Raw genomic sequence first — 19,960 nt, forward strand, 5'->3', positions numbered from 1 at the left:
ATCCTAGCAATATTATCCAAAATCAAATGCAATTACACAAAATTATTTTTAATAAACCTATGCTCATATCTAATGATTTGCATGTCCATTTCCTCCTTGATTGTTCATAAGTTCAAAATCCATTCTAGAATTTTGGGGAATGAACGTGAAATTAAGTTGTTTTCTAAATCTGCTTCCTCTTCAGGTAAGAAGTACAGACAGCCATCTCTTCTGTACTGAGCTGATTTTTTTTCTTTTCTTTCTTTTTTCTTTTTTTTTTTTTTTTGCTTTTCAGGGCTGCACCCACAGCATATGGAAGTTCCAGGCTAGGGATTGAATCGGAGGTCTTTACCACAGCCACAGCAACACCAGATCTGAGCTACATCTGCAACCTACACCACAGCTCGTGGCAATGCCAGATCTTTAATCCACTGATCAAGGCCAGGGATCAAACCTGCATCTTCATGGATACTAGTTAGGTTTGTTACAGTTGAGCCACAACGGGAACTCCTGAGCTGATTTCTTAAATCAACAAAAAGTTTATTGTATCTGCAACTTGCCCTAGCTTCTAGTATTAAAAGTTATATACGGTGGGGTTCAAGCAGAGAAACAGAACCCCTAGAGTGATACAGAACAAGGAATTCATTCCAGGGATTTGGGTTTAGGCATTTGTATACTGCTGCTTTGCCTCTGGTAGTAGCATTTGAGTTCTGCAGGGCAGGAGGTCAGGATGACATGGTGGATACAGAGTGGGAGCCAGGACAGCCTGGAATCTGCTTCTGCCTCTCACTGTCTTCATGTCTGGACCTAAACCTACCCTGGCTTGGGGTCCAAGAGCTGGAGGAGTAGGATTCTGGCTACTTCTCCACGGCCACCCGTGTGAGCCAGTCGATGAGGAACAAACAGAATCTGCTGTTACGACCCTGTTCCCACATTCAGACAATAAAAACCATGTGGCTTCTTCCCTTTTACCTTCAAATCTGATGCAACATGTCTTTTTTGCCTTCCTTAACTGGAACCATCCAGGGAAGGGGGTTTGGGGAAATGTAGTTCCAGCTGATTTAAAGTGGATGCACAAATCTGAAAATCTCAACTGTGTAAAGGCAGCTGGAAATTGCCTGTATCTCATGGATTTTTTTCTTAACAGTGCTCATCTTACTCTTTCTACGTTGATAGAGAAAAGAGAAAGTTACTAGATGAGGACATTCTGCTTCCATCACTCACTCTGCATCAGGTACACCACACAGTGGGCTCCACCCTCCCTTCTTCTACTCTGATTATGGCTAAAACATTGTCATCATTGTTTTCCTCGGCATTCCTTGGAACTGTAGCTTTTCTGGAACTTTCCCTTCTGATGCTATTGGACCAGATCCATTGTTTCTCTGAAGAAAAATCTAAGATGTTGTGGCCCCATTGTCCCAAAGCTCTTACATTTACACTTCTCTTACTTAAAAATCAGAAATATGTCTAATACAGGAATTCTCTTTTTGCCTCAACTATGGTGGCACCAGTCAGGGCCCCCAAACAAGACAGCCCTTCCACCCGCCAAATACCTCCTTCTGGCTACAGACTGAGTTTCTGTAGCAATTTTTCCCTTTAAGACTGTCCTTTGTGCAATTTATTACAATCTGGACCAAAGTGCATGTGTGTGAATTTGTAGAATATAATCTGCCCCAGTAATTTGACTCTACCACCACTGTCTGACTGCGACTAATCTGAAGCAATCTGTGGGTATGGGAGTGTGGATTGGGGGGCATGATAGGAGGTCTCCATGAAAACCTGGGGCAGATCATGATCTGGTTGGTGGGCCTTAGGCAAATACAAGCAGCGGCAGGTGAACTTTATCTCTGGGGGTCTTCTTGTCTCCTTGCATTCTACCCAGACCCTCTTTCATGAAATGTGAGAGGCTCTTTTCGCTTCTCCCATCACAGAAGAAACAGCCTAAAATTCTTACTCTAAGTGTTCATCCTTCTCCAGACTTTTACATTTAAGAGGAGGAGAGAGCAGACTTTCTAATGTCAGGATTTCAGACATCCACACCAGAATGGGACAGTTTTGGCATGCAGGTGTCTTCCCGGATGTCCACCACGTGACACGACCATTGACTACTTGATCCTCTTGCACCATTCACTACTGACAAAAAATGAATTCCTAAAGAGATGTAATCTGCTTGCATCCTATTGGGGCAATGTTTGTGACAAGACAGAGGGAGGGCTCTTTAGCCCATGCCATTGCTCACAAACACTATGACTTTAAAAGCCTCACCTACCCCCAAGAGCAAAGTTTAGTCACTGGACCTTGAAGGGCTGTGACTGCACCAGCCCCACTTTCCTCTTATCTCCATTCTTTTCAGGTCTTCTTGGGCCCTAAGGGAATCCCTGAGCACCAGACTCTTGTGCAACCAGTAGGACTGGACTGGATGGTTAGGTGAGATTCCTCACTGCGGCAAGCTCAAAATCTTGATTGTTTTTCTTAGGAAAAGGTCCTTGGAGGCCAAGTGAAAGGGGAGAGGGCAAGCTAAAGGAAGAAGAGGGTGGAGTTGGTGGAAATACAGTTACTCTGTATTTCTCATCCTAACTCCTTAAACTCAACAGTCAGGAGATTCATTCCCTATCACCCACAGGGTGAGAAAGTTTGGGCCCTTCTCTGAGATGGAGGAACCAGGTGTGTGGGAGATACGGCTACCTGTTTTGCAAACTAGTCTAAAATTTCTAAGTATGATAAGAGTTGTTAGAATTGAGGAAAGTCCAAGACAGCACTTCTCATGCATTAATATACATTCCAATCACAGGGGATCTTGTTAAAATGCAGATTATGGTTCAGTGGTTCTGGCTAGGCTGAGAGGCAACATTGTGCATTTCCAACAAGCTTCCAGGGGACACTGATGCTGCTGCACCATGAGCTACACTATGAGTAGCAAGGACATATGATATCTGAGTCAGCTATAATTGCTGAAGCCGCTGTTAGGGCCATGGCCACTGTTAAGGACTAAATACGTGTGTTCCTACTAAATTCATATTTTCAAGTCCTAACCATAGGTGTGGCTGTTTTGGGGAAGTAAGATGAAATGAGTCATAAGGGGTCCTGATCCAATATGATGAGTGTCCTTATAAGAAAAGATACCACAGAGTTCCCTTCATGGCTCAGCAGTAACAAACCCAAATAGTATCCATGAGGATGCAGGTTTGATCCCTGCCCTTGCTCAGTGGATTAAGGATCCTGCATTGCCCTGAGCTGCAGCGTAGGTTGCAGACACAGCTCGGATCCTGTGTTGCTGTGTCTGTGGTGTAGGCCAGCAGGTGCAGCTCCAAATCGACCCCTAGACTGGGAACTTCCATATGCCTTGGGTGCAGTTCTAAAAAGAAAAAAGAAAAAAGAAAAAGATAGCAGAGTTCTCCCTCTCTTTCTCTCTCTTTTCCTCTCTCTCTCTTCTACCCCTTCCCCTGCCCCAAACTCAATCTCAGAGGAAAGGCCATATAAGGACACAGCAAGAAGGCAAGTATCCACAAGCTAGGAAGAGAGCTCTCAACAGAAAATAATCATGCCAGCACCGTGATCTTGAACTTCCTGCCTCCAGAACTGCAAGGAAATGAATGTTTGTTCTTTCAACCCCTCAGTCTGTGATTTTTTGTTATGGCAGTCTGAGCAAATGAATACAGCCGCTAGGGTGCCCACCCCAGATGTTCTGGCCCCATGACATTTATGTGTTCTGGAGAACAAGAGATTCTGTGCTCCAGGACTTGATAAGAGGCAATCTTATCAAGCTTAGAAGCTCAGACAGGCTAGCTGCTCCCTGTACTATATACTTTACCACACCCTTATGCTTCAATTCACAATTTCATTAGTCAGTGTGTATCTACCTTAGTTGCATATGGGAATAATCTGAGAACTTTAAAATCCTACTTATACCTGGATTCTACCCCCAGGGATGCTGATTTAATTGGTCTGGTGTGTGGCCTGGGCATCAGGATTTTTTTAAAGCTCCCCAACTGATTCATTTTAAGGTTGAGAGCCACTGCTTCAAGTAAATACTATAAGGGCAAGAAAGAGGTGAAGATCAGCCCCAACTCTGTTGGGGGAAAGAGTACAGCCATATCTGTGTGGATGTGGCATGGGAAGGGATGGGCAACAGCAGGAAAGGGTACGGGAACAGAAGCCTTCACTCCAGAGTCACAAAAGGAACAGGAAGTGGTCAAGTTAATTGCCTGCAAAAGTTCTGATCTGCCACAGATGTCTGGCTCCTTTTGTGATGAAAGATTAAAGAAGCTTCAGAACCAGGCTGTGGAGTGTGTCCTTTAAGTTAGGTGAGAAGTAAGGCCCTGATGGGTAATTCGAACCTTGATCTGAAACTCAGGAAGGCTCCCCAATTGTTGGTGCCAGCCTCCTGATCCATAAAAACCTCCTCCTCTGCCTTCTTTTGGCATAAACTCCTATCTCCTCTTAAAGCTTCAAGTTGCACTTACTATTTTAGTAGATAGGGCCTCACGAGAGATGAGGCTTTTATTCTACTACTCCTTGGAGCTTCTGGGTTCCTTCTCCTACCCTGAGTCATTAGTCAGGTGGCCCTCAAGGAGCAATTTTGAACTGAGATTCTAAAGGGAAAACAGGAGCAAATGATAGATCTCATCTTTTATTTATTTGTGTTTACATATACCCATGATGAACCATATTGCTCCTATCATGTCACACTGCACTTTATTGATTTATGGAATGGAGTTAACTGCTCTGTAGCTGGGCTGCATTTTTATCCATAACCCAAGGAACAAGATAATTCCAACCCCCACTGGTGATTTAATATCCATGTACTTGTGGATTTAACCAATCTTACTTGACAACCTCAGATGCACTGTGCCTGGGCTTACCATGCTGGATGAAGCAGCATGACCAGGTAGGAGGTGTGTCTACAAGCTGGATTAAAGATCCAATAGATGCAAACATCTCTAATCTTTACATTGTATGTGGTTGAATAAAAAATTGTATATCCCATACCCGGTATAGAGAAAAACATTAAACATATTGTACGCCTTTTAATTTCTACAACAACCCTATGAGAATAGATGTTATAATTTCATTTTATAGATGAGAGAACTGAGGTTCTGAGACATTTGGTAATTTCTTTGCCCAAGGTCTTGGCTGTATTAGAACTGGGATTTATGGTCTGGCCATTACATTCCACTGCTCCTAGAAAAAGTCTGATCATCTCCATTTTATGGTAGAAGGAATTAGGCTCTGATTCTAGTTAACCTGCAGGAGGTTTCTAAACAGGAGGTTTATAGCTTGCTTAGCTGCCATACATCTTTCTATTGTCTTTTTTTTCCCCAAGACAGTCATGAGCCTCATCATTGTTAGAAAGCATCTCACCATTTATGGGATCTGATAGGACTGAAGGGTTGGTTTCTGGAACTTCCAGTCATTATTAGACTTTGGGATAGAGACTTCTTTTCAATTTCCCTTCAAAGATCTTTTCAGGAAGCAATTAAGCAAGCCTGAAATGACATGTGAAATTAGATGACTTAAATTTTTAAAAATCTTTAATTTTCTTCTCTCTGTCTTTTAGCCACAAAGTAATATGTGAGTCCTTTGCCCTTTCCTGAAATATACAGCACCCTCTCATCAACCTCTGGTGCCAGCTTCACAGTGGTTCCTCCTAACACTTGGATGGCCAGAGTTCTACAGGATCTCATCAACCTTTCCATTTAAGAACACAATGAAAACCTAGCTTTCTTAAAGTTGCACAGCTTAGAATAGGATGGAGGCCTCTGTGACCCAGTTCAGGTGAAGATACTTGGCTTGGTTTCTCCAGTGGCTGGGATGGGTTTTGCACTGACTTCTCCAACAGGTCTTCTCTGGACCAATGTTCTTATGATCTCTGTGACAAGGTTGGTGAGGGTTAGGCTTGCAATTTGGATAAAGTAGTTCTGGATCAAGATCAAATCTTGGCCTCATCAGCAATATACTATTCCACCAATGGAAGTAATTAGTAGAGTTTGCCCAAAAGTAGGTGACGTTGGTACTTACTTTTTTTTTTTTTTTTTTGGCCACACTTGCGGCATGTGGAAAGTTCCTGGGTTACCTTGCTGTACAGTAGAAAATTGACAGAATACTGTAAACCAGCTATAATGGAAAAAAATAAAAATCATTATAAAGTGAAGAAAAAAAAAGTTCCTGGGTCAGGGATCAAACCCATACCACAGCAGTGACCTTCGCCACTGCAGTGACAAAGTCGGATCCTCAACTGGCTGCACCACATAAGAACTCCAGTACTTTTTAATAGACCCCACTAAGGCTCCAGAGGCCTCAAAATATGTTTCCTTTGTGTCACTTTGGCTCACCTTGCCCATCTTAACAGGGCTCAGATTATACCACAATAACCTATTTTTACAACAGACCTCGGAACGTCAGCTGCAGGATTTCAATTTTTTCAAAAATATAAAGATGAAAATATGTCAAGAAGCTTTGAGGAAACTGTCAAGATTTCTTCTATTGGTATGTGTTAGGTAATTAAATTAGGCATCATAATCTTGGACAGTGCTATGATGTGAATTGTATCCCCCCTGAAAATACGCTGAAGTCATAATTCCTGATACCTGTGACTGTGACCATATTTGGGAATAAAGTCACTGCTGATGTAATTAAGGAAAGATGAGGGCACAGTGGTGTAGATGCATCCTAATCTAACATGGCTGGTGTCCTTATAAGAAGAGGAAAGGAGACAGAGACACACAGGGAGAACACCATGTGAGGACAGAAGGAGAGACATGTCTATACGCCTCTGTGTCTACAGGCAGTGATGTGTCTACAAGCCAAGGAATGCCAAGGGCTGCTGACACCACCAGAAGCTAAGAGAGAGGCCTGGAACATATTCTCTCCTAGAGCCTTCAGAGAGCATGGTCCTGCCAAAACTTCGTTTTCCAACTTCTGGCCTCCAAAACTGTGAATCAGTTTCTACCAGGTTGTGGTATCTCGGATAATCCGAAGAAACGAATGAAGACAGGAAGGAGAGGCTGGCCTTGATGTAGGGGTAGTGAATTTTTGTGGAACTAGAAAGCAGGAAACCGTCTCCCTTAATGGCTATAGGTCAGAGGCAGGAGCCACCAATAGCTCCATGGGGTAAGTTTTCAGATCTGGGGTTCACTCCTCCAGGAAAACGCTCCTACAAGCTGACCGGAGTTCTGCCAAGGCTCTGGGCATCACCTTCAGGAGGAGGCTGAGATCCCTGAGCAGAGCCACACACTTTACAAAGGATCAGGTGTTCGGACAGGCTGAAAGGAAGACGAGATGGCCCAACTTTGTCTACTGCACAATTGAGCCCAGGGCCAGTTCGCTATCAGGAGACACAATAGCTCAACTTTTCTTTTCGAAAAATCTAGGAGTTAAATGACCCAATACTCTATCCTTGCCTAGTTGATCTTGTACCACTCCCCTTACCAGTTACCTTATGTTCTTCCTTCTGATTTTTCTATCTCCAGTATTGCCTGTATCTGTGTGAATGGCCCTGTGAGGAAGAAGGTTCAAGAAGCCAATGTAGCTACCTTATTCCACTAGGTGCCCAACAAAGGGTGGTTAGGAGATTTTTTTTTTTTTTTTGGTCTTTTTTAGGGCCACACCCATGACATATGGAGTTTCCTTGGCTAGGCGTCAAATCAGAGCTGTAGCCCCTGGCCTACGCCACGGCAACACCAGATCCAAACCACATCCACAGCTCACAGCAATGGCCACAATCCCAGATCTTTAACCCACTGAGCAGGGTCAGGGATCGAACCTGCATGCTCATGGATACTAGTCAAGTTCATTTCTGCTGAGCCATATTGGGAACTCCAAAGATATTTTTATTTTTCATCTAGAAAGGACATCCTTTGAAGTGAAAACTGTAGTGCCTTCTCCAGAATTCTGAGGACTGAGGCAGTTATTCTGCCAGCTGCTGGGAGTGTTGGCTGCTGAGAACTCACAGGAGAATCTCTCTCCAGGGACTGCTTTTGCCTGAAGCCAGCTGCCTTGCTCAGAGTTATTTAATGAGTGGTCACAGCAGGAATACAAAGGCTTGCTGCCTCTGCCTCAAGTCAGGACAGCTCTGAAAGGTCATCCCAGCTCCAGAGCTCCCCATAGGACTGGCTGAGCCCTTTGAGGCAGCTGCATCTCTGTTCCACTCCTTTTGTTCAGGCCTGCTTCTTCTTTCTTCATATAGGTCTTATTCCTGAAAGCACTCCCCTCTGAATACACCCTGCACACAAATCTCAGTATATTTTCCAGGGAACCTGATCTAAGACATCTTTCAACTTGATAATATGTGGGAGAGAAATATACTGACCACATGTACAGGTATCAATATAGAATCTGGAATGCAGGTAGCCGGAGGCAGGGAAGTAAAATGCTACCATGTCTCTGCATTGTCTCTGTCCTCAGCCTAATGGCTAGAACTTTAAGTTCCTTAGGGGCTTATGAGTTCTGAGCACAGTGTAGCTGCCCAGTAAATATTCACGGAAAATAGTGTAACTGATAAGTGTTCATTAAATTCAGCTTGGTCCTAGAATGAGCTAACTAGGTCTTTCAAGGAGTTTTCTTTTTTCTTTTTTGTGATGAGAAGAGTTATCTTTGGAGGGTATGCTAATTTCCTAGGGCTGCTGTAATAAAGTAACACAAACTGAGTGGCTTAAACGATGGAAATGTATTGTCTCACAGTTCCAGAGGTCAGAAATGAGAAACCAAGGTGTCAGCAGGACCCTGCTTCCTCCGAGGCTTTTGGAAAAGGATGTGTTCCAGGCCTCTCCTCTCACTTCTGGTAGTTTTCTAGCTATCCTTTGGCATTTTTTGGCTTATAGACATAAAACTCTGATCTTGGCTTCATGTTCCCATAGTGTTTCCTTGTGTGTATGTCTACATGTCCAAATTTCCCATTATAAAGATACTATATATTGAATTAGGGGCCAATTCTACCCTAGAACAACCTCACCTTAACTAATTATATCTTCAATGACCCTATTTCCAAATAAAGTCAAATTCTGATGTATTGGGCATTAGGACTTCAGTATAGGAATCATGGAAGGACACAATTCAACTGTTTTCTGCAGAGGTTCTAATCTTTGGTTCTGGAACCCCAGATTTTCCACCCTGCCCTGTGTTGGAAATTGGGCTGCAGAGGGACCTTGGGAGAGAAAGTGCGACCTGCTGCAATGGGGTCTGAGTCAGAGGGAGTCAGGTTCGGGCTCGCAGAGGAGTGAGAATATTGAAAAGCCCCACCTTAGCCACTAAGGCATGGCTGGACTGGGAAGATTTCATGCATTTTTGGTGGATGCATGCATGTAAAAGATGTACCATCCTTTCACTGATGCAGATACTGTACCCTCAAGGAAAGGGTATAGCACCTCACTCCTTAAGTGTAAGCCACTCATAGTGATTTCTTTCCAATGTGTGTTATGTGGAAGGTGGAAAAAAGAGTAACTTTTTGTCCTGGCACAAAAACAGGAGTATAAATCAATGGAACAGGAGAGAAAGCCAAGAAATAAACCCAAGCACCTATGGTCAACTAATCTATGACAAAGGAGACAAGAACATACACTGTGAGAAAGATAGTCTCTTCAACAAATAGTGCTGGGAAAACTGGAAAGCTACATGTAAAAGAATGAAATTAAAACAAAAAAATAAATGCAAAATGGATTAAAGACCTAAATATAAATAAGGCCAGATACTATAAAACTCCTAGAGGAAAACATGGGCAGAATGCTCTCTGACACAAATCACATCAACATCTTGTTTGATCCACCTCCTAGAATAATGACAAAAAAGACACAAGCAAACCAAGGGGACCTAATTAAACTCAAAAGCTTTTGCACAGCAAAGGAAACCACTAAAAAAAAAAAAAAAAAAGAAGAAGAAAAGAAAAAAACCACCCCAAAAGTGGGAGAAAATCTTTGCAAAATATGCAACAGACAAGGGCCCAATCTCTAAAAATATACAAACAATTCACACAACTCAACAACAACAAAAAACAAATAACCCAACTGAAAAATTGGCAGAAGGCCTAAATACACATATCTCCAAAGAAGACATGTGGATGGCAAACAGGCACATGAAAAAAATGCTCAACATAACTAATTATTACAGAAATGCAAATAAAACTACAATGAGGTACAACCTCATACCAGTTGGAATGGCCATCATTAAGAAGTCAACACATAACAAATGCTGGAGAGGGTATGGAGAAAAGGGAACCCTCCTACACTGTTGGTGGGAATGTAAATTGGTACAACCACTATGGAAAACAGTACAGAGGTTCCTCAGAAAACTGAATATAGAACTACCATATGACCCAGCAATCCCTCTCCTGGGCATAGAGCCAGACAAAACTTTCACTGAAAAAGATACATGCGCCCCTATGTTCATAGCAGCACTATTCACAATAGCCAAGACATGGAAACAACCTAAATGTCCATCAAGAGATGAATGGATTAAGAAGATGTAGTATATATACACAATGGAATACTACTCAGCCATAAAAAAGACAAACTAATGGCAATTGCAGCAACATGGATGGAACTAGAGATCCTCATACTAAGTGAAGTAAGCCAGAAAGAAAAAGACAAATACCATATGATATCACTTATTCATGGAATCTAAAATATGGCATAGATGGTCCTATCTACAAAAAAGAAACAGACCACAGCCAAGAAGAGCAGAATTGTGGGCCCAGGAGGGGAGGGAGGATGAAGTGGGATGGACAGGCAGTTGGGGGTTTTTGGATGTAAACTGTTATATTTGGAACAGATGGGCAGTGGGGCCCTACTATACAGCACAGGGAACTGTGTGTGACTGGGTCACTTTGCCATATGACAGAAATTGAAGAAACACTGTAAATCAACTATACCTTAATAAAAAATTTTTTAAAAAGAATAACTTTTCAGTAGTGAAACCTGACAAACAGCACCTCAGCCAAGTGATCAAGGTCAACATCAACGGTGATAAGTCATGTTGAGCATATGTACCACAACATGACGTGATGAAAACAGGATTTCACTTCTGTGATCTTTCTCCCCAAAACACATAACCTCCATTTAATAATGAGAAAAACATAAGACATACTCCAACTGAGGGATAAGCTACAGAAGAACAGACTGGCATTATCCTCAAAACTCAAGATAATAAAAAACATGAAAAGCCTGGGAAACTCACAGTCAAGAGAAGGCAAAGGCAATATGATCATTAAGTGTAATGTGGTGTCCTGGACAGGATCCTGGAACAGAAAAAAGACATTAAGTGAAAACTAAGGAAATATGAATAAATTATGGACTTTAGTTACTGTTAATATATTAATATTGGTTTATTATTTACAACAAATGCACTAGTCTAATATAGGAGGTTCATAATAGGGAAACTGGGTGAGGGGTATATGAAAACTATTTTCACAGTTTTTCTGTAAAACTTCTAAATAAAACAATCTTTTAAAATTAAAAAATTTTAGAAACAATTTAAAAATTACCATCCTAATTCTCAGAAGATAAATAAGTACTAGGAATATAATGTACAGTATAATTACTATAGTTAATACTGCCGTCCATACATATGAAAGCTGTTAAGGAAGTAAATTCTGAGGCTACTCATCACAAGCAAAAAAAAAAAAGTTTCTTTCTTTTTTTCCTTTTCATTTTATCTGTATGAGATGATGGATGTTAACCAAACCTACTGTGGTAATCATTTCACAATATATGTAAGTTAAACCATTATGCTTTACGCCTTAAACTTATATAGTGATGTATGTTAATCACATCTCAATAAAACATGGGGGGAGTACCATCCTTTGATTATGTTCTCTAGGCACTGTTAGGTCAAACCTGTGTTGAAAGGATTTAAATTTAACTGGGCTTTCTTTTGTCTCTTTGAACATACCCTTAATCATATATTAAAGGATAACTGCTGAAAAAGGCACACACGTCTTTGTCACTAGTCTCTGTCTCTGAGTTAGTGCTGCCTACATATTTGAGATTCTCTCATGAGACATGCTTTTGTACATCTATTCTAATCCAGTCGTCCTCAACTTTCCCTCTTCCAAATTATCTCTTTGGAATAGCTTTACACCTTGACTGCAAATGGACTCATCAGAGAAGGTTTTGCAAATCCTGTTGCCAAGGCCCCCCAGGTGATCCAATGGGCAGCCTGGGTTAAAAATCACTGCCCTGTGCTACTCTCTCTTGGAAGTTATAGGTAGCTCCTACCTGTCCCACTAACTACAATTCTACCTCACAGCTCTATTTTAAAAACTAGGTAATTTTGGAGTTTCCACCATGGCTCAGTGGAAATGAATCTGACTAGTATCCATGAGAATGCAGGTTCGATCCCTGGCCTTGCTCAGTGGGTTACGGATCCAGCATTGCCATGATTTCTGGTGTAAGTCGCAGATGAGGCTTGGATCTGGCGTTGCTGCAGTTGTGGTAGGTCACTGGTTACAGTTCCAGTTTGACCCCTAGCCTGGGAACCTCTGCATGCCTTGAGTGTGGCCCTTAAGAAAAAAAAAAAAAAAGACAAAAAAAAAATAGGTAATTTTGTATTTCAAAAACCTTAGTAAAGGTTTTCTTTTTTCTTAGCCAATAGTTTTTTGTTCTCATTACTGTTTTGCATTTGCCTTTTCATTTTTTAATTTTTTATACAATTTAAAAGCTTAATTTCCATTTACCATTTTTACAAAATACTAGCTGTCTTCCCTGTGTTCTACAGTACATCCTTGAACCTATTTTACACCCAACAGTTTGTACCTCCCACTCCCCCACCCCTGGTATTGCACCCCGCCAACTGGTAACCACTAGTTTGTTTCTCTATATCTGTGAGTCTGTTTCTTTTTTGTTATATTCACTAGTTTGTTTGTTTGTTTGTTTTAGATTCCACATGTGAGTGATATCTTACAGCATTTGTCTCACGTTTATTCAAGAACAGAAATTAGATTCTGTGGCCTTTGTAAAAGATTTTTTTCCCCCAACAGGAGTAACATTTAAAAATATGTAACAAGAAGGGGCATTTACCAGTCAGACTATTGGTGGAGATAAACAATCAATCACTGGCCAGATACTAGCCCTGTTTATTCCTCCTTCATGTCTATTTAACCAGAGAACTCAAAGGAGGAGCTGTGGAGGGAAAAGAAAGAAATACGATTCCTAGTGCGCTTGGCTTGCTTAGAGTAATGGAAGGACAGAGGCTCCCAAGAGAGGGGGACAACAGGTGTGACCCCAGAACTTTGAGAAGAAAGCAGGATGGGAGATACTCCACCTTGAATTAATTTGCTCCAAGTTTTATTGCCTTAGACTGTGATGTGTACGCCTTTGATGCTTTCGTGAAGTTGTTGTCCCTGGGAAATATGTTCAAGTCTCGCTTTTACTCTATTACAGAATCAAAGCTGAATCCAGAGAAGATTCAATCTGTTCCCTTCTCCAGCATAACATGGGAATAAAGGAGTTCAGAGTCCAGGTCTCTTATTTTTTTAACCTGGACCCTGGGAGCCAAAGCATAAACCTGCCCAGGTTTATCTTCCTCCATTACTGGTCAATTGCTTTGACCTCTTGACTTTTCATCTGGCCAGGAATCCATGGGCAGCTCCAGGGTTGCCCCATCAAGCAAATGTTGATTTAACCTTTTGGGTCTCCTGACACTATTATGAAATCCATTTCATCAGAAACTAAGTTGTTAAAAGAGGGAGAACTTTGTTTTTGTTTATTCTTTGTTATTCAAAGAATATTTACAGGAAATTGCAACATTACCCTCCACGTGAATCAATCCACGTGTTGCCAATTTCACAAGTGAGGCGTGGCAAAGAGATATTCTTTATTTTAGAAAGAAGATTCTAATACTCTATTCCTGATTTTCAATTTCCTGTTACATGCTTAAGATTTTTTTTACTGTCCATTAATTTTTCTATAAAATATATGCAATATATAACAAAAACAAAAATTAATTTGCTCTGCATAGCCCTTCCTCTCATGATTTCACTGTAACATTTGGAATGCATGGACAATGGGGCCCTACTGTATAGCACAGGGAACTGAGTGTGACTGAGTCATTTTGCTGTACAACAGAAATTGAAGAAACATTTTAAATAAACTTTTAAATATACTTTAGGGAGTTCCTGTTGTGGCGCAGTGGGAATGAATCCAACTAGTAATCACAAGGATGCAGGTTCCATCCCTGGCCCCGCTCAGTGGATTAAGGATCCAGTGTTGCCATGAGTTGTGGTATAGGCTGCAGACTCAGCTCAGATCCCAAGTTGCTGTGGCTGTGGTGTAGGCCAGCAGCTGCAGCTCTGATTTGACCCCTAGTCTGGGAACTTCCATATGCTGTGGGTGCAGCCCAAAAAAGCAAAAAATAAAATTAAAATAAAGTAAAATAAAATAAAATAAAAACTACTTAATAAAAATTTATAAATAAATAAATAAAATGAATCACATATATGCACAGGCTTGTTACACTCATTTTCTTTTTTCTTCCAGTCTTTTAAAAAAATGTTTTGATAAACTAAAAACCCATTTCCAACATTACATATCTTTAAAACTTTAAAGGCTAAAACAAAACATGACAACACAATAAAGACACTATTTTGTCCAAATAAACACATTCTCCTTTTTAAAAATTAAAATGGTTTTAATTGTGGTCTGCATAATGGGTTTAACTGCATTTGCCAATATTTTTGCAGTCTGAATGTATCTTCTGATTAAAGTTAATTCTGTTAAATGCTATTATCCCAAAGTTCTCCTTTTGTAGTTTCTAATTTGGTTTAATCTGGAGAAAGAACATTTGCTGTAGATAGAATGACAGTAAAAGATCATATTTTAGTAAAACTTACATATATGCCACTTTATTTTATAATAAACATTTCAGCAAATTCCCAGATATTTGTAATCTTTTTACTATCACTTAATGAGTTTATACAAAGCAGTAATACTTCATAAATGATTCATTATTCACTTGAAAATTTTTGTGCCTTCTGAATGTTTAACATAATGAATCTTTTAAATAGCTATTTTATTGAAAATAAATTTAATCAAAAATGCTTTTGCTTATTTTGAGTTGCATGTTGCAAAATTGCCATGGTAAGAATTTACTTTTCTGATTATTTTTTAAATTAGGAAAGTAATATTTGCTCATTTTTTAAAGAAGGTTCAAACAGCTCCCCAATCACTCCCTTATTTAAAAAACTTTAAATGCTTTTTTGGGGAAGTATAACCCATAAAGAAAAATTGTGTACAATTGAGTGAATTATAGCAAAGCAAAATGGGGGTCCCTCAGAAGTGCTCCACCCAGAGCTACTACTTTCCCTCCTCAAACACAAACCATATCCTGACTTTCAACACTAAAGACAGCTTTTTTTGTGTTGTACTTTTTATAAATGGAATCACACTATATGAATTCCTTTCTGGCTTCTTCATTCAACACAATGTTTGTGAGATGCATTTGTATCACTGTGTGCAGCTAAAGACAGTCATTTTTACTGATTTCTTTCCCTGTGTGACCATACAGGGAAGCTCTCTTACTATCTATCTCCTACTACTGACACAAACTTTGGTTGTTTCTAGCTTAGGGTTTGGGGTGGCTAATTTTATACCTCTTTTTTTTTTTTTTGGCTGCACCCAAGGCATACTGAAGTTCCTAGGCCATGGATGGAACACGCACCACAGCAGTGACCCGAGCCACCGCAGTGACAACGCTGGATCCTTAACCTGTGAGCCATTTTGACTGGGCCACAGAATGCTAGATATTTGGTCAAACAGTCTGGATGTTTCTGTGAGGGTGTTTTTGGATGAGATTAACATTTAAAGCTGCAGACTGAATAAAAAAGTAGATTGCCCTCCTAATATGTGTGAGCCCTGTCCAATCAGTTGAAGACCTGAATAGAACAAGTAAGAGAAAATCCCTCCTATTTCACTGTCTTCAAACTAGGACATCAGCTTTTTCCTGTCTTCAGACTCAAACTGAAGTGTCAGCTCTTCTTGGGTCTCAAAGCCTATTGGCCTTTGGAATGAAATCATAATTCTCCTGGGTCCCCAGCCTGCTAGCTCACCCTGCAGATCTCGGGACTTGCCAACCTCCAAGCGCTTGAGCCAACTCTTTATAGTAAAATCTCTTTATTTATATATATGCCCTCTGGTGAACCCTGACTAATATAGGGCTCTTATTAATAATATCACTGAACACTTTTGAACATGTCTTTTGGTATACATGTGTATGTATTTCTCTTAGCCACAAATCTAGTAGGGGACTTGCTAGTTTAAAAAGATCTTTAGTAGATCCTGGCCAAAAGCTTTTCAAAGTAAATAAGTCAACTTTGGTGTTGATCTTGAGGTTGTCAGTCTTCCAACTTTTAGCAGTTCTGTTGGATGTGTACAGATATTGCATTTTGGTTTCAATTTGCATTTCTTTTATGACTAATGCAGTTGAGGGCTTTTTCATGTATTTATTGGACATTTAGCTATTCTCTTTTGTGAAGTGTCTGTTCAAATCTCTCATCTATTTTTCTCTTTGGTTGTCTTTTCCTTGATATACATGATAAAGTTTTTACACTGACTTATTGACCACTTTTTCTCTAAGTTTTTTCACTCTTCCCTTATTAAAAGCAGTATTTTTTACTCCTCATTATGAAAGATGAAAATGTTAGCCCACCTATACCATCTCCACAATGCTCTTCCTCAACCTCACAATTTATATTAGTTATAATTGTTCCAGCTTTTGTCTTAAATTCTTAAATGCACTTAAAACTTTTTTTTTTTCTTTTTACAGCCACACCTGCGGCATATTGAAGTTCCCAGGCTAGGGGTAGACTCAGAGCCACAGACGCAGGCCTATGCCACAGCCACGCAACACCACATCTGTGAACTATGCCCTAGATTGTGGCATTGCCAAATTCACTGAGTGAGCCCAGGGATCAAATCCACATCCTCGCAGACACTGTATCGCATTCTTAACCCTCTGAGCCACAACGGGAACTCTGAAATTTCTATTTTGCGATCAAATTTAGAATCTATAGATTCCTCACTATGTAAAATAAGTCACCTAGAAAAGTCCTTGACTTGGAGCAGATATTCAGCAAATGCTTACTGAAGAAAAGAGAGAAGTCCTAAGAGGCCAGAAAGGAGGATCATTACACCCATATTTCTCTCCCACTATTCTACACACTTAGGCCAGTAATACCACTTTGTATATATTTTCAAGGTTTACAATATTTACATTTTGTTCTATATTACAACTGCCTTCCACACTTTATCTCTAGTTTGGCTGTAGAAATTTTAGACTAATAAAAAGCATATGATCATCTACCCATCACTGTGGCAGACTGCATTTCCCCAAAATAATATTTCCATCCCCACAGGTTTTTCTAGAACCTTGCCACTCTCCCATCAAGAGGTGGAATCTATCCATACTTTCCTGGAACCTCAATGGGCTTCTGTTGACTTCTTTGCCTAATAGGACCCAGGGGAAGTGATGGTCTGTAGCATCCAGGGCTCAGCAGTCAATTTTTCTTAAAGAATGCAATGGTCTCTCAAATCTTAGTCTAGGTCATAAAGGCAACATGGCTTCTGCTGGTTCTTTCTTGGAACACATAACTTTGGAACCCTGAGCCATTACGAAAGGAGTTTGATTACCTGAAGCTGCCATGCTGGAGAAACCACCTGGCTAAGTGGACATAGAGATGCCAAATGATTCTCTAGTCTTTCCAGCTCGGGAACCAGACATGTGACTGAGGGGGCCTACATGACCCCAGGTCCAGCCACCATCTAAATGCAACCTCAAAAAATGCCTTGAACAAAACCACCTAGTGGAGCCACTCCCAAATTCCTTACCCCCAGAAACAGAGACGATGAATGCTGTTTGAAGCCATATATTCTACGGTGATTTGTTATGCAGCAAAAGGATAACCAAAACAAACTAACTGTAAAAGCAGTTAGGGTGACTGGATCCACAGAAAAAAATGTGGATTCTATTTCATTAAACTTGTCTCAAAGAAAAATATTCTAAACATTAAAATCAAATCAATGCTCTCTTCTTTTTCTCTACAGCTACTTGATGCATATTTTAGATTGCCTCATATCGGAGAAAAGGTATTTTGTATGGATTTTTTGTTTTCAGAGTTTTCATCTGGCATTCTTTCTGGTTAACAGGAAAGATGATTACTTTATATTTCATATGGAAATCTACTTTCTTCACAGAGTCCTCTGACTTTCCTGGGCTCACTACTTCTAGATTTGCTGCACAATCGTGAAACTGGATTTTCCCTTCTGTATTTTCTCGATTAGTGTCTTACGCTTTCGAATCTTATGCTGTCCTTTCTCTGGGGCTCCTTGTATGTTCTGTTAGAACACATGCTTAAGTAATTTGTTAAGGATGTGTGAAACATAGTGTCTGCATGCTTGTATAATTGTAATCTCAATTTTGCCCTCTCACTTGATCTAGACTCCAAATCTTTCTCCCTCACTGTTTTAGATGTTACGGCATTGTCTTAGGTTCATAGTTTTAGCGCTGATGGAGGTCTGCTGTCCATCTTATACCTGTTCTTTGGCAATAACCTACTTTTCTCTCTGGAAAACAGAGGTTTCTCTTTATCCCTAGTGTTCTACAACTTCTACAGATGTGCCTACGTACAACTAAGGGTCATTTTAATCGAAGCCTTGGTATTTGTGGGGCTTTTTCAGTTTGAAAACCTGAGTCTTTTTTCAGATCAAAGCACTTTTCTTTAGGTCTTTGATTATACCCTCCCATGGTTTTTAGAACTGCTTTTAAATAAAAACACTGAGCCTTTTTTAAAAGTTCAACATAAAGCTATATATACATACATATATTTTTTCCTTTTATTTTTATGGCTGCACCTGCAGCATGTAGAAGGTCCCAGACTAGGGGTTGAATCTGAGCTGCACGTGAGCCCTTTGCCACAGCCACAGCAACACTAGATCGAGGTACACCGCAGCTTATGCCAATGCCAGAATCTGAACTCACTGAGCAAGGCCAGGGATGGAACTGCGTCCTCACTGACACTATGTTGGGTTCTTAACCTGCTGAGCCATAACAGGAATTCCATATATATTTTTTAACTTAATTTTTATTTTATATTAGTGTCATTGATTTACAATGTTGGTTAGTATCAGGTGTACAGAAAAGTGATTCAGTTATACATATATCCATTTTCCAGTTTCTTTTCTCATATAGGTTATTACAGAACACTGAGTTCTCTGTGCTATATGGTAGGTCCTTGTTGATTATATATGGTAGTATGTATATGTTAATCCCAACCTCCTAATTTATCCCTTCCCCCTTTATAAAAATCTATTTTTACTAACTTAATTTTTCTCTTATATTATCCATGTCTTTTTCTTTTTTATCTAGCTTTCTGGAAGATCTCTTCACTTTTACAAATCATGTCTCTAGTTTGGTCTTCAACTACTCCCATTCCACTATTTAGCTCTTTCAACGTATTCTTAAAATTTCTGATAATCCTTTCAAACTTCCAATAACTCTTCTGTGTTCTCTAACTGATCCACTTTGCCCCCACAGCAGCCAATACTTTAACGACGCAATAGCCTTTCAAATTTCTGTGAAGATAATTAGACATTTTATAAATTATCTCATTATTTTTTTCTCTGTTTCCTCAGAAGGTAGTTTGTGTTCCTCTCAATCTTCATCTTGCCTCTTGTTGATCTTCTGCAAATATCTGGGGATCCTTTGTTGACTATTCGTACGTGCTAAGAACTATATTGATCAATATAGGCTGATTGTGTGGATTTCACCAATAGGTGTGTTTACTCAGAAAGTCATTTTCTGGATGAGAAAGCGAGTTATAGCCTTGTGTAAGTGGATGGATTTGCCATAATCAATCTTCCATTTAGCCAGCAAGTTCAGGACCATGACAACTGTTCAAGGAGAAAGGGCTTTATCTGGAAGTGGAATTCTACTCTAGAGTGGAGATGAATCTGTGTTTATGGTGAAGGCTCTACAGCCTTGAAGGCCAGACAATACTTCG

The sequence above is a fragment of the Phacochoerus africanus genome, chromosome 9, assembly GCF_016906955.1.
Source record: "Phacochoerus africanus isolate WHEZ1 chromosome 9, ROS_Pafr_v1, whole genome shotgun sequence".
Taxonomy (NCBI): domain Eukaryota; kingdom Metazoa; phylum Chordata; class Mammalia; order Artiodactyla; family Suidae; genus Phacochoerus; species Phacochoerus africanus.